General features: G+C 34.0%; 1 protein-coding gene across 1 annotated transcript in view; it reads right to left on the bottom strand.

Moving 5' to 3' along the window:
- Positions 1 to 12,816, bottom strand: part of LOC149410806 (low density lipoprotein receptor adapter protein 1) — a 53,606-nt gene extending 40,790 nt beyond the window's left edge. The window contains exon 1 of the mRNA XM_089647778.1: positions 12,636 to 12,816. The gene's annotated coding sequence lies outside the window, so the exon portion shown is untranslated. The remainder of the gene's footprint in view (positions 1 to 12,635) is intronic.
- Positions 12,817 to 13,856: the final 1,040 nt, after the last annotated feature.

Raw genomic sequence — 13,856 nt, forward strand, 5'->3', positions numbered from 1 at the left:
ACTAGAATCAGGAGAGATCTTACATTAGAGTACCTGTTATTAATGACTCATTCGCTAGCCTGAACCGATTCGTTCAGTTTCTGACTGCCGAGGTGCAATAACCTGCGAGGTGCTTCAATGTTCGCTCACCACCTTCTAGTTTAAATATCAGCAATGAATGATGTGTTTTAATTGATTACAAATAAATCTGTAAAAGCCCAGCTACACTACTCGCGAAGTTGATCGAAGTTGACCGAATACGATAGTGTGGGCACGAACTTCACTTCGCTTCGGGCAACTTCGCTTCGCTTTGACCGACTTCCGATTGTTGTCGGTAAATGCGCCCGAGTCAAAAGACTCGAAGCGTTACTCGCGAAGTTGCACGAGTGTGTGGGCACGCACTTCGAACTTCGGCTAACTTCGTCGAGGACTTCGTCGAAGCGTCGAAGCGAGTAGTGTAGCTGACACTTTAGTAACTTTGATGGCGTTCTTATTTGATACATTTATTAATTTATTTATTAACGGACATCGTCCAAATTACAAAATAATAACACGAATACAGTAAAATGAAAAATACAGGAGTAGACAAAGCTACATGAAGGCAAAGGCATAAGGCAGATATAATAAAAGAAAATAAAGTGACAAGTCGAATCAAGACAAGAATACGCCGTGGGTCAGGACCACAGGACACTTATAATATTCCGTCACTTGTTTAGCGACTGGCAAAAATCATTCAGACTTATCCCAAAAAAGTTAAGGTTTTGACTTGAGTTGACCAGTCTACACATTCTGGACAATGGTGAATAATATCCATAATTTGTCGAATGATGGTTGAGGAAGAGCAGTTCATTATTTCTGAGTCTGTGCGGGGGATATTGAAGGGAATTAGTTGCAGTAGATTAGGTACATCATCCATAAAACATTCATAATATCATCCCTAGTTTACATATGTTAGTAATTATTAAAATTCAAATATGAGATTGATTTAAATGTCTGATTTTAATAAGGATTTAAAAGATCAAGTGGGAAGGACGCAGTCCCGGTAAAACTAGAGTATTTGGGTTCGAACCACAGTTACAATCGTTATCATTTTATTTTTTGTGTATTTATTTGTTTCATGTTTTCTTTGCTACTTGTTGACATTGTCTTCCGCAATGAAACTACTATATTTATATTAATTATTCGAGATTGGATAACCGAAAAAAGCAATGCTCACTGACATATATAATATTTTTCCTTTTATATATAAATGCGTTTCGTGACCTGTTGGGAAATAAGAGCTTCATAGATGCACGCACAGATGGCAGTGCACGGAGCTTGCGTGATAGTCCGCAAGATGGAGCCAGTGGCCAGTAGTCACCAGGGCCAGTGGGAAGGCTCTCAGAGAAACTTACTGTTTCAGATTCCAATTAGCAAGCTTCTAGTTAGGTCGACTATCGAGTCACCATTATAACACGCGGAGTATTAATAAATCCCTGATTAATCTAAAAGAACCATTTAATTATAAACTCCTTACAAGACGAGTTGGAGACCTGTTTGTACGAACACAACAGTGACCTTGGTTTTCCAAGACGACAATAGAACATAAAATTAATTTATTGCCCGCGATCCACGTATGGAAAATAATTGCTGTCACTTTGTATTCTTATAATACGTAATGAGATTTTTTTCCTGGTCAGTTTGCCTTGACAATTTTGATAATTGTTGAACTCCGTAGTACAGTCGGGTGAACATCTTCCTACATTTCAAATTTCATAGTATCACTAAGGGCATAGCTATAGCACTCAGGTGTGGGGACGTGTTTAATGACTAGATCAGAAGGTAACCGGGCAACTCGGGACATTTGCAATTTATCACGCTCTTTAAAAGTGATATAAAGTCATGAAAAGTGATGAAAAAAATAGATTAAATAGGTTAATTTTTCGACAAAATTTCTTCTGAAAGCTTATCACTTTGTGATGTCATTATTTATTTAAAAAGCAGACTTAATTAATAAGCAAAAAAATATTACAAACTAAATTTTTAAATATTTTCCCATTAACTGGTCTTTCCCGTCTAACAATATTGTAATTCCTAATTCTGAAAAACTCCGCCCACTCTTACCCCTCCCCACTTCTTCCACTGTTCAATTGTAATTTATATTTAATTTTTGACTTTAGTATATACTTGCTCCTGATGAGGTGAACTTTGTTAATGAAACATGTAGAGGTTATATATAATAAAGTGATGTAAACAAAGTTATTTGTGTTTTAATATGATAAATTTGGATACGTTATGTTATGTTCATAGGACTGTTTTTTTAATCCAATACAATTCTCAAAGGCGTTTTTTTCGCGTGTTAGCGTGATTGCTACCAAAAGTTGATAGAATACATTGTCATCGACAACGAGTCCACCTGCCGAGTATCAGCTCGATTGGATGTCGGAAAGGGGGTAAATCTCCATTTCCAATATTACATTTCATCCATTAAAAACACACACAGGAGGCTCTGAAGAAAATAGTTTCCCTCAGGGCCTGTCATCTTGTCATGCTGTGTGGGGTGTCTTTTTTAAGGAACGAAAAGAGGGGAAGTTCTGGTAAGGCAAAAGGTATGAGGGTTGTGTAGGAATCTAGGGATCAGTGTGTCCAGGAGTGACGGACATATGGGCATATAATATAGGCGATGGGTCCAGAGACCAGTGGAGAGGTCAAAGGTCTCCCGAAACCAGCCTCTCTCGATTTGGCACGCCATGCAGCTGATGCGCAGGCACATCCTGAACACACCTCACCCGATGGACCCGGGCACCCCTGCTGAGTCACCAAACGTAGCGAACCAATTGGTGTGATCTATGGCAGAGGTTGGTTATCGAATTAATGGCTCCCGGTTGGTACCCAGACCTACCAAAATTCATACATTCAATCAATTGAATTTCAAATAGATATATTATTTTTAACCAATAATTAGGATTAGCCTAAAAGCAATGGTTTTCCAATAAGAGGTGATATTTTGATATTCAATCGTAAAAGATCAATGATTTCGTTGCTTGTGTGGCACGTAGCGCCGTCTTGTTGAAAGTAAACGTTGTCCTGATCAATACCATCCAATTCCGGCCATAAAAAATCATAAATCATCTCTCGATAGCGCAATCCATTCACCGTAACTGTTGCTCCAGCCTCATTTTCGAAAAAGTAAGGTCCAATGACTCCGCCGGACCATAAACCGCACCAAACAGTCACACGATAGAGAGGCTTTTCAATAATAACTCTTGGGTTTTTCGAGCCCCAGATGCGACAATTTTGCTTGTTGACGAAGCCACCGTGGTGGAAATGGGCCTCATCACTCAAGATGATTTGCATTTGATTCACTCAAGTGAATTTTAATATTATCAATGCGTTGTTGATACGTGTTTCGTTCCATTTTTATTAATGGCGTAGTTTCTACTTGTCAAATGTAAAAAAATGACAGCTTCAAAAGTAACATCTACCAAAATAGCTGGCTATTCAAAATAACACCTCTTATTGGAAAACCCTGTATATAAATTGACAAAATCTTAAGTGAAAAAATACATGCCTCCAACGGGAATTGAACCCGCATCCTTCTGATTGCCGGTTCGGCACCGTACCATTTTTTTGCGGTTTTGAATTAACCGACGTAGCCCAATTGGTAGAGCACCTGACCGCCAAATGAGAGCGGTATGTATTTTTACTCGGAAGATTTAAAAAAAATTATTTATTTATTTATAGAATACATGATAATACAATAATACATTTTCTTACACGTGATACATTAAATCACCACACTAGGCGACTGCCTGTCTCGTATTATATGGTTGTTTCAGGCCAATAATTACTGCTTAGAAATATTACGTTATCCTTTGTGCTGTGTCCAACGAGAAGACACACATTGGAAGACAGGCGTAAAATAAACGACTTAACTTTTTTATTCAAGATCTAAACTCTAAATTCGACTTTTGCGAGCTTCTGCAACTCATAAACTTACGAATACCTACAATAACAACAAGACAAAATACACTATTCCACTGCAACACACATAAGCGCAATTACATTGCGAACTCCCAAATACAACGGTTTCACACTATGGGAAACCAATACTTAGGTGATGTCGATATATTTAATATTTACTTTGCGAATTTCGTGGATAACGTAAAAGACTTATTTCAAGACTTTTCCTAAAGGGAAGTTATATTTTTGTAAACTAGTCAAATAGCTGTATTTTTTAATGTATGTTCTTGTAATTTTTAATTGTGTTTCTTGCATATATTATTTTTTAATGTAATTTTATTTTTATTATTTCTTTCTTATGTTTCAAAACTGTCATGAATAATTGTACTACCTACATGTAAAAGCCCTCTGGGAGTTAAATAAATAAATAATTAAATTAGTTTATCATAAAATACAATCAAATAGATTTAAAAATATATATTAAGTTGTTTTTCAACATGTTCATTATATTTGTATGCAATCTACCTATTTTCTTATGAATGTTAACTATCTAATATAAAATCAACATGATATGATTATGAATGAATTGATTCATGTAAAATATTTTCATTGTTTATGCAATATTTTATTGATACAGAAATCAATTAGTTTTATGATGAATCTGTCAACAAAAAGCGACGAATCATAATGGGTATTTCATTTGAATTTTCAAGGTTATTTTCTTACATTAGCTTCGCATTATTTTAATCAATTATTGTGATATTGGATAGTCGAAAAATATGTTTGAAAGGATAGAATAGATAATACACACTAGAAATGCCTTCCATGTAGATTTGAATGCAAACGAATGTCGTTACTGACCTTTTGGGTCTAGCGCATTTAGCACGCGATCTCTCTCTCTCTCACACACTTCTTTATTCTATGGTTGAAACAATATGGCATCTCCTTTTAGTTTTTTAGAGTTAAATTAATATGATGTATTATTGCGAGCTGAACAAACATAGTTGCGATGAATTAAATATTAGAGGTATGAAAAATCTGTTCAAATTTCATGAGACCAGAGCTCATTGAAAGATAGTTATTCTGCTCCAGAAATGATCCAAAGAGATTTCTGCTTGAAAGTTAAGATATGACTTTGCGAGCTGTAAATTGCGTTGCATGGCAACTCAGGACAGTGGCGATTCAACACATTTTTGAAAAGTGATATAAAGTTATTAAAAGTGATGAGAAAAGAAAAATGGTTTTAAAACCTAACCTAACCTACTTTACATATTTTTTTATATCACTATTTATGACTTTATATAAGTTTTCATGACTTTATATAACTTTTCATGACTTCGTATAATTTTTCCTGACTTTATATAACTTTTCATGACTTTATATCACTTTTCACGACTTTATACCACTTTTCAAGAGTGTGTCGAATTGCCACTGTCTTGCGTTACCCGGTTACCATAAATTATTGCGTTATGAAGTAATCCAGACAAAATGTTGTGCATATTTCATGACACCAGTACCGATGCAGTAATGCACACCGATAGTGGTTCAAACTCTTTCTATTCAGTATTTGAAATAGTTTAGAACACCCGCCCGCAGTCCCCTCTTGCCCCACAGTGTAGTCCTACGATACAATACACCACTACACAAGCAAGAATCTCTTTAAAATGATTCACCGTACTTCAAGACATTAATTTATTTTAATTCTTATAAGATTATATTGCAATTAGCTGGACCTTAATGCAAAAGTCATTGTAATTAAATCATAGAAAATAGTTTTGTACGCAGTTTAGGATCACGCTAGTTAAACACAATTTTGCGATTTTTCTTCTAATATTCTTCAACTTAATGTTTTGTGTGCCGATTTAAAAAAGGCATCTAGCTAAGGAACTAAAGGAACTAACCTCAAAATGTTAAACAAAATAATATGATAAAAATTTATTAATGGTTAAAAAGAATAGGTAGAATTTTAATCCATATTCTTCTATTATGTTTACTTCTTGTTAAAAGATATGCAGTGTTGCAGTGTCTTTATACCCCTGTGTGTATTTATATTCTCTGTATGTGTATGTAACTCAAATTAAATGAACTCTAGAACTGGGATTTGATTTAATTTTCAAAATAGGAACTGATTTTAGTTAAGTTAGTAAGCGATAACGTAGATACTAAAATAATGTTATTTTTAAGAATTAATTAATAAATCTATATTTGAAAAGTGTATTTATTGGTTTAAATTTTTTATTAATAAAAATATCCCGTGATTTTTCACCAGTTGATGCATCTAAATCAGGGGTTCCCAACCTTTTTGTACTCTAGAGCACATTCTAAAATATAGGTAGTGTGGCGGGCACCACCTATTTTTGATCGACAAACTCGGGGCAGCAATCGCAATCAAAATGACAACAACGCGGTTCCAGGCGGGGAATGCTATTTACACATCACTCCTTGTACAAGCAGAAAACCCGAAGTGAGCCGATGATCGCCGAACCGATCGGGACGGTACGAGCACGTGACTACTGTCAGTTTGGCTGTCGGGGCCATGCTTATTGCTTTCACTGACAGACAGAGCTGGCAGAGTCATGTTCCATGTGTTTTGGCGCCTTCGGCGTTCATCGGCTCAGTTTGTGGCGTTCGTTCACTTCGGGTTTTCTGCGTGTACAAGGAGTGATGTGCAAATAGCACTCCCCGTTCCAGGCTAGCGTGAAGAGTGTAGTCTGGCTCGCCGCTAGACAGGTTGCGACAAGTACTGTCAGCAAAGGAACCACTCATACATACAATATCGCAAACATGCGAACGTATTTAGTAAACCTGGGGACTCAAACAAATTAAAACTCTGACAAATAAATAAAAAATCACATTTTTAATTAATGTTTATGAAAAAATTATTTCACTTTCGAATAGTGGCGGGCACATAAGAATCGTTCCGCGGGCGCCATGGTGCCCGCGGGCACGGAGTTGGGAACCCCTGATCTAAAGCATGATATAATGCCACGTAATAAAATGTAGGCTTTCTGGAAAGACGAGGATTTGTAAGTAGGAACCTCTCTATTTAGATCTGGTTTGAAAACATATCATCTAACTAAAGCCATTTGTTTCAAGTTAAGTTTCCTTTCAGAATTGTGGTAAATTACTAGAGCAAAATTGTATCTTCAATATTTTTTGCTTTTACAGTATTTATACAATCATATTTCACAGCGATTTTTTATTTCATTAACCAATAAAATAACAACATTAATATTAGAAGACAAAATTAAAGAAATAAAAAAAAAAATCATGACAATCTATCTATACATAATATGTAAAAATTCATGACAATCTATCTATATAAATATATAAAAATTCATGACAATCTGTCTCTCTCTCTCTCTCTCTATATAAATTCATTACAATCTATCTATTTATTTTTTTCTTTGTTTTTCTTGAACGCGTTCCTATAGCATTCAACCGACTCTAATGAAAATTTAATTGTTGTTCTTATTAGTGCCAGGAGTGTTTGAGAGTGGATGGGCGGTATAAGAAGTCGGGGATGCTCGAAAAACACTCTATCATTCGTTCGCACTGGAATGAAATAAGGAGTCGAATGAATGTCGACATAATGTAATATTTTGAGTAACAATGTGGATATCATGATACTACATGAATTGAATGATAGAAATAGTCGGGGATGCCCGAGGAAGAGGTGAATCACATAATTATTTGTGGTGAAATTAGACGTAAGTGACGAACGAAGAAAGATGTGTAAGGAGAATGTATTACTTGGAAGTGAATGGTTGAAGAGGTCGAGGACGCCCGAAGAGAAATTAAATAAACAAATAGAGGAAAAACAAAAAGAAAAGAAGAAATCTTATTGGTGACAGAAAAAGATACAAACAGAAAAGAAGAATTCTTATTGGTGACAGAAAAATATACAAATGGAAAATAATAAATCTTATTGGTGACAGAAAAAGATACATATGGAAAATAAGAAATCTTATTGGTGACAGAAAAAGATACAAATGGAAAATAAGAAATCTTATTGGTGACAGAAAAAGATACAAATAGAAAAAGGGGAGACTGATGGCGCTTGAGATAAGCGTAACCTGGTTGGCTGTCATTTATTAATTCAATAAAAGTGGTGTAATACAAAGTGTGTTTTTTTCAGTAAATATATAATGTCATACCACAAAGTAAATATCTATTTGTTTACTTCGAAAAAAAAAATTAATGGTTTGTTTAAAAAGTGATGCCTAAAGCTTTAATTTGTGTAAAATGAATTATACGACACTGTGAACACGGTAGCCCTCTGAGCTACTCCGGCACTGCTTACAGAGTAATCTGCACTTAATGTTAATGTAAAAAGATTTACAGATAAGATAAGTTTTACTTGGTAATTACATGAAGCGAATCTAATGCATTCGCAGAACTATCATTATCTATCAGAACTATCTATGGATGTGGCACTCTATTACATATGAAGCTTACTAATTAAAGTTTCATACCACGTCATCCAGTGCATCAATCTATTTACAAAGTAACAATAGAAAATGTGATCATCTGTGGCACAGTGAGAGACCTGAACGTAAACATTTACATCGATTTGAGCAATCCTTTTCGGCAACAACTGTTAAGGTACTATTGGAGTCGGTTCTACGCTGCTACGCATTATAACTAAATAACCATTCACGCCGTTTCCCCAGGGGTAGGCAGAGAGGACGTATCACCACACAACTCGGTCTTGGAACACACTTCTTGCCTCATTCTCATCTCATCTCAATTGGTCGGAAACAAGTCGCGTCGTTATAGAAATTGGATTGGATGACACACGAAAGAAGAGTAACTAATATTGAATATTTATTAAGGCCCCGTAGTAAGCGTTCAAAGATGGTTTGAAAGGGAGATATGTAAATACGAATGCTAGAGGGAGCGCGCTAATATTAAAAAAACAATCACAATTAAGCGAAAAGGGTGAAAATATTTAATAAAACACGACTAGTTTGATATAGAGCAAAAATCTCTCGATGAATGCTTTAGTTGTATTTAAAGATACACTGTGAATTTTTTCATGCCTATAACACATTAAATAACAGAACATAACGTGTTTTTAATAATTTTCGGAGCTTACTTTGCGATTTTTTTCTATCGATGGGATTTTAAATAATTAACGTTTCGGCATAATAAATGTATAGATATTATCTTCAAAAATAACGTTTTTTTTAGAACTTAAAAATTTAAAAAGTCAATGAGAAACTTGTTATAAATCGGTAGAAATTGGTAATGCGGGGGCTTAAGAATCTTTTTGTAATCCAGTAAAAAACGGGATTGCAGGCCCTTAACCCGTGGAACGCCGATGGGTCTCTGGAGATCATTCTAACATTCTAAGATGATGCTTATTAGAATTATTTGCATAATAAAATGTATAAAAACAAAATCATCATCGTTTGTAATAATAACATTTTAGGTTATACTAATATAAGAATTATTTGCATAATAAAATGTATAAAAACAAAATCATCATCGTTTGTAATAATAACATTTTAGGTTATACTAATATAAGAATTATTTGCATAATAAAATGTATAAAAACAAAATCATCATCGTTTGTAATAATAACATTTCAGGTTATACTAATATTAGAATTATTTGCATAATAAAATGTATAAAAACAAAATCATCATCGTTTGTAATAATAACATTTTAGGTTATACTAATATTAGAATTATTTGCATAATAAAATGTATAAAAACAAAATCATCATCGTTTGTAATAATAACATTTCAGGTTATACTAATATTAGAATTATTTGCATAATAAAATGTATAAAAACAAAATCATCATCGTTTGTAATAATAACATTTTAGGTTATACTAATATTAGAATTATTTGCATAATAAAATGTATAAAAACAAAATCATCATCGTTTGTAATAATAACATTTTAGGTTATACTAATATACGAATTATTTGCATAATAAAATGTATAAAAACAAAATCATCATCGTTTGTAATAATAACATTTTAGGTTATACTAATATACGAATTATTTGCATAATAAAATGTATAAAAACAAAATCATCATCGTTTGTAATAATAACATTTTAGGTTATACTAATATTAGAATTATTTGCATAATAAAATGTATGAAAACAAAATCATCATCGTTTGTAATAATAACATTTTAGGTTATACTAATATTTTTCTGTTTCATACTCCGGCCTTCAACAGGTTATATAATGAATTGATAGTTTCATAATAAACTTTTAGTGAAATACGAATATATCACGATGTCGGAATACCGGGGCAATAAGAACTACCGGGGCAATAAGTGTTCCGATATGTTAATTTTATAAAATTTTATCAGGAAACTGCCTGCAATCCCGTTTTAACCAGATTACCAATAATTTGAAGAAAATTTTAATACATTAGCAATACTACAATTCTCCGTGCACCATCTGTGCTAGCATGTGTAATAATATACGAACGTATATTTCTATTACTAGAAATTATGTTTCCTACATCTTGTATCCCACCCATCGTTAGTGAAAATGCGATAAAGAACACTGTACATCTGTCCGAAACGTTGGCTACAGATAGAGAAGGACTTCCAACATGACTGAAAACTAAAGATATAATAACATTAATGTATCATTTGGGAAGAATACAAAATATGTTCTACGCTCATACCGCGAAACTTTGGGAAAGATTATTTATGGTATTCTAAAAAAAAATTCTAACAAAGTTTTAAACAAAGCGGTTTAGCGGTAAGGCTCTCGACTAGCAAGCTGGAGGTCGTGGATTCACATCCCGGCGTTCGCAAGTAAATTTCATTTGATTAATTTGTGATATTTCGCAAATTAGTCATTTCAAATAAAATATAACATTTTATTTGTGGAATAATAATAATAAATAATAATATTTGGATGACTTGTATAGCGCCGTTTTTGTGCAAAATCACCTCGAGGACGCTGTACAAATTTATAATACATTTCTACGGTGATCTATATTATTACTAACTATTTATGGAGATAGTATGTATAATAGAATAACTAAGTTATTAACCCTCAAATTGTAATATTTAATTATTGAAGACAATATTAGCGATTCTTAAACGAAAATTTGAAACAGAAAAATCAGAAAAATATACAGTCACATCTAGAACAGGACTAGGACTAGGTCCTAGATGTGACCGTATCTTTTTCTGTTTCAAATTTTCATTTAGGAATCGCTAATATTGTCTTCAATAATATAATATAGTATATTTGCAGCACGTCCCAGAGTTGAAGATACTATCAGTATCGCCCTGGTGTAAAACCAAAATTTAGCATTGAAACGTTGCTTGAAATGGCTTTAGCCGTGTTTGGTGATCAGATATGAATAGCCAGGTACTCCCCTACCTTCCCCTCCCCATCCCTCATCACCTTCAGCCTCATAACTTACCCCAGTTGGGTATGTCATAGTCTCAGTGGCTCCAGAGCAATTGGGACTCTTGTGCAGTATTATTTTTATCAGAAAAGTTTTCCTATTAATGTTTAAAAGATTAACACATAAAAGAGCATACATTCACGAGCAATATAATTTATATAACAGCTGACCGAGCGCGAACAGATAATAATTATTACTAAGTTATGTTTATGTCGGTCGGTGGCCGAGTTGACATCGCGTATGGGTTCCACCCAGGCGTAGTGTGTTCAATTCCTCGGCTGGCTAAGTCCTCCATCACAACACAAGCAAAATTTTCAGCTTACTGTGGTGCTAGTAGGAGACTTTCAAATATTGTCAGGTTATTCGTAACCCGGGAATGTTTGTCTTTCGCAATTTACGTTATGTTTAGTGGTAAGCGATTCGATTCTCAATAGAAACTCTATGCTCTATGCGATACTTGGAATATCTACCAGTCTGGAACGTGGTTCATATTTTCAAAATATATTGCTAATACATCATCTAATTCGCCAATTAACCGAGCTCTTCATACTCTAAATAATATTTGTCTTAACTCTAACATTGACATTTTTTCGGATTCACTGCCCAAATTCAAACGTAGCATCATGTCAATAATTTAAACTGTTCAATGCGCATACATACAGACACACTCACATAAACACTCACATATAGATTACACACACTCCTATATACTACACACGTCACCTGGTAATTAAGGAATAAACATACCACTTAGCAGACATTACAAGGAAACATATCATAGGTACTCAACATGAAGTATCTTATTCCTGTATTTTGTTTCATCTCTGTAAATCATGCACTGTTTGTTTCTATAATATAAAAAAATATATATTCAAATATAAAACAAATCATGTTACATTTGTACGTCTTGTTTCAAACCCAAGAAATGAGTTTTGGGCTATTTACAAGTACGTCTAATTACTAAGGGCCTCACTAATTAATGTGTTTTATATTTTAAACAACTGATAGCTGTTATTTTAATTTGGCGAATTCCTGTTTTGACTCGACTACTTTATATTAAGTCTGTCTGTACATTTGTTTGATCAATCCTGTCAATATGGTAGCCAAGTGTGATGCTACCTTTTTCTTCCGCCAGAGCGCATTAGCGTTACGCTGTTGTAAACTGCCAAATCGTAATAATCAACATTACGCGAAGACTACAGTTCACGAAATTACTAGTTTATCAGTTGTGTACAATTTAAAACACTTTTATTATTAACGAGAGAAGTATGCGGGTATATTGCAAGAGAAAAACTAAACATTTTGAATTATAACACTCACTTCACAATAAACTCGCACAAAACACAACTAAAATGTTATTTAAACCATGAGTACTTGTCATTTGTACCTTGCAAGGCCGGGTATAACAGAGTATGAGGTATGGGGTGTCGAGTATAAGGTGTAATATCGGTCCAACGACTTTGCGGTACTACCACGACACGAGAGCGCTCGTGTATGACTGACTGAACTGACTGTCGGTGGAGAAGCAACTGCTATATTCGAACAGGTGCGTTACCTGCCGGTACAGCGAGAATCAACCATTGGCTTTATGATATTTTTATATTAAATTAATTACTAGTTCTGAAATTTATTTGCGATTTAAATAAATGTGTTTTAGTCATTATTTATATGTGCGATACGTGTAAGAGGATTAGTAAAAAAAATCGCATTGTTATTTAAGTACTAACGCAAATAGGGATGTGATAATTTGTAGTTTTGCAGAAGAGCTGTTTAAAGTTTCGTTTCTGCATTTTTACTGTTAATTGTAGGAATGATTATTGCATGTAAGCTAAATAGCTCAGACCCTACCTTGAATAATCACAAAATATGACTTCACTTGCCAATATTAAGGCATTTTAGTTGCGGCAACTATTTCGTCGCAGTTGCGGTTGCATATTGGAGGAAATATGGTAGTATGTGTAAAAATTGGATTTGGAACAGTTTCCGAAGACTTTAGATAGAATCGTTCATCCGCGAAGAAAGTTGCGGTTGCCGGTAGTGCTCACGTTCTCACCTCCATGGCAACTCCATAAACCGTTTTTTATTCACGCAAATGTTGCAACGCAACTGTCTCCACAACTAAAGTCTCTCGTCTGACGACGCCCTAACTCAAAAAAATATAAACAAATGAAATACACGTTTCAAATACAGAATTGAAATAATTTTATAAAACAAATCATATGACAAGTAGGTACCGAATTGACGATATATAATTATTTGTTTATTTATTAATTAATTAACGCCCTTTTTGGCGCTTTTACGTATGAATATTAAGAAATATACATTATTTATTTTACATAACTGAATTGCTTCATTAACAAAACTTTATATTTGTTTAAAGATAAATTGAAGATGTCTACTGACTTGGTATAATTGTTTCCCTCCATTAGTATTCCTGGCAAAGACGAATACATATGGTAGTTGGTCCCAGAAATTCTGCAATGAAAAAATCCTGAGTTCTAGTATTACGTTGTGGAATCCGGAAGCTTATCAACTCTAGCA

Source organism: Hesperophylax consimilis, chromosome 27 (assembly GCF_061612785.1).
Source record: "Hesperophylax consimilis isolate HC1 chromosome 27, BYU_Hcon_1.0, whole genome shotgun sequence".
Taxonomy (NCBI): Eukaryota; Metazoa; Arthropoda; class Insecta; order Trichoptera; family Limnephilidae; genus Hesperophylax; species Hesperophylax consimilis.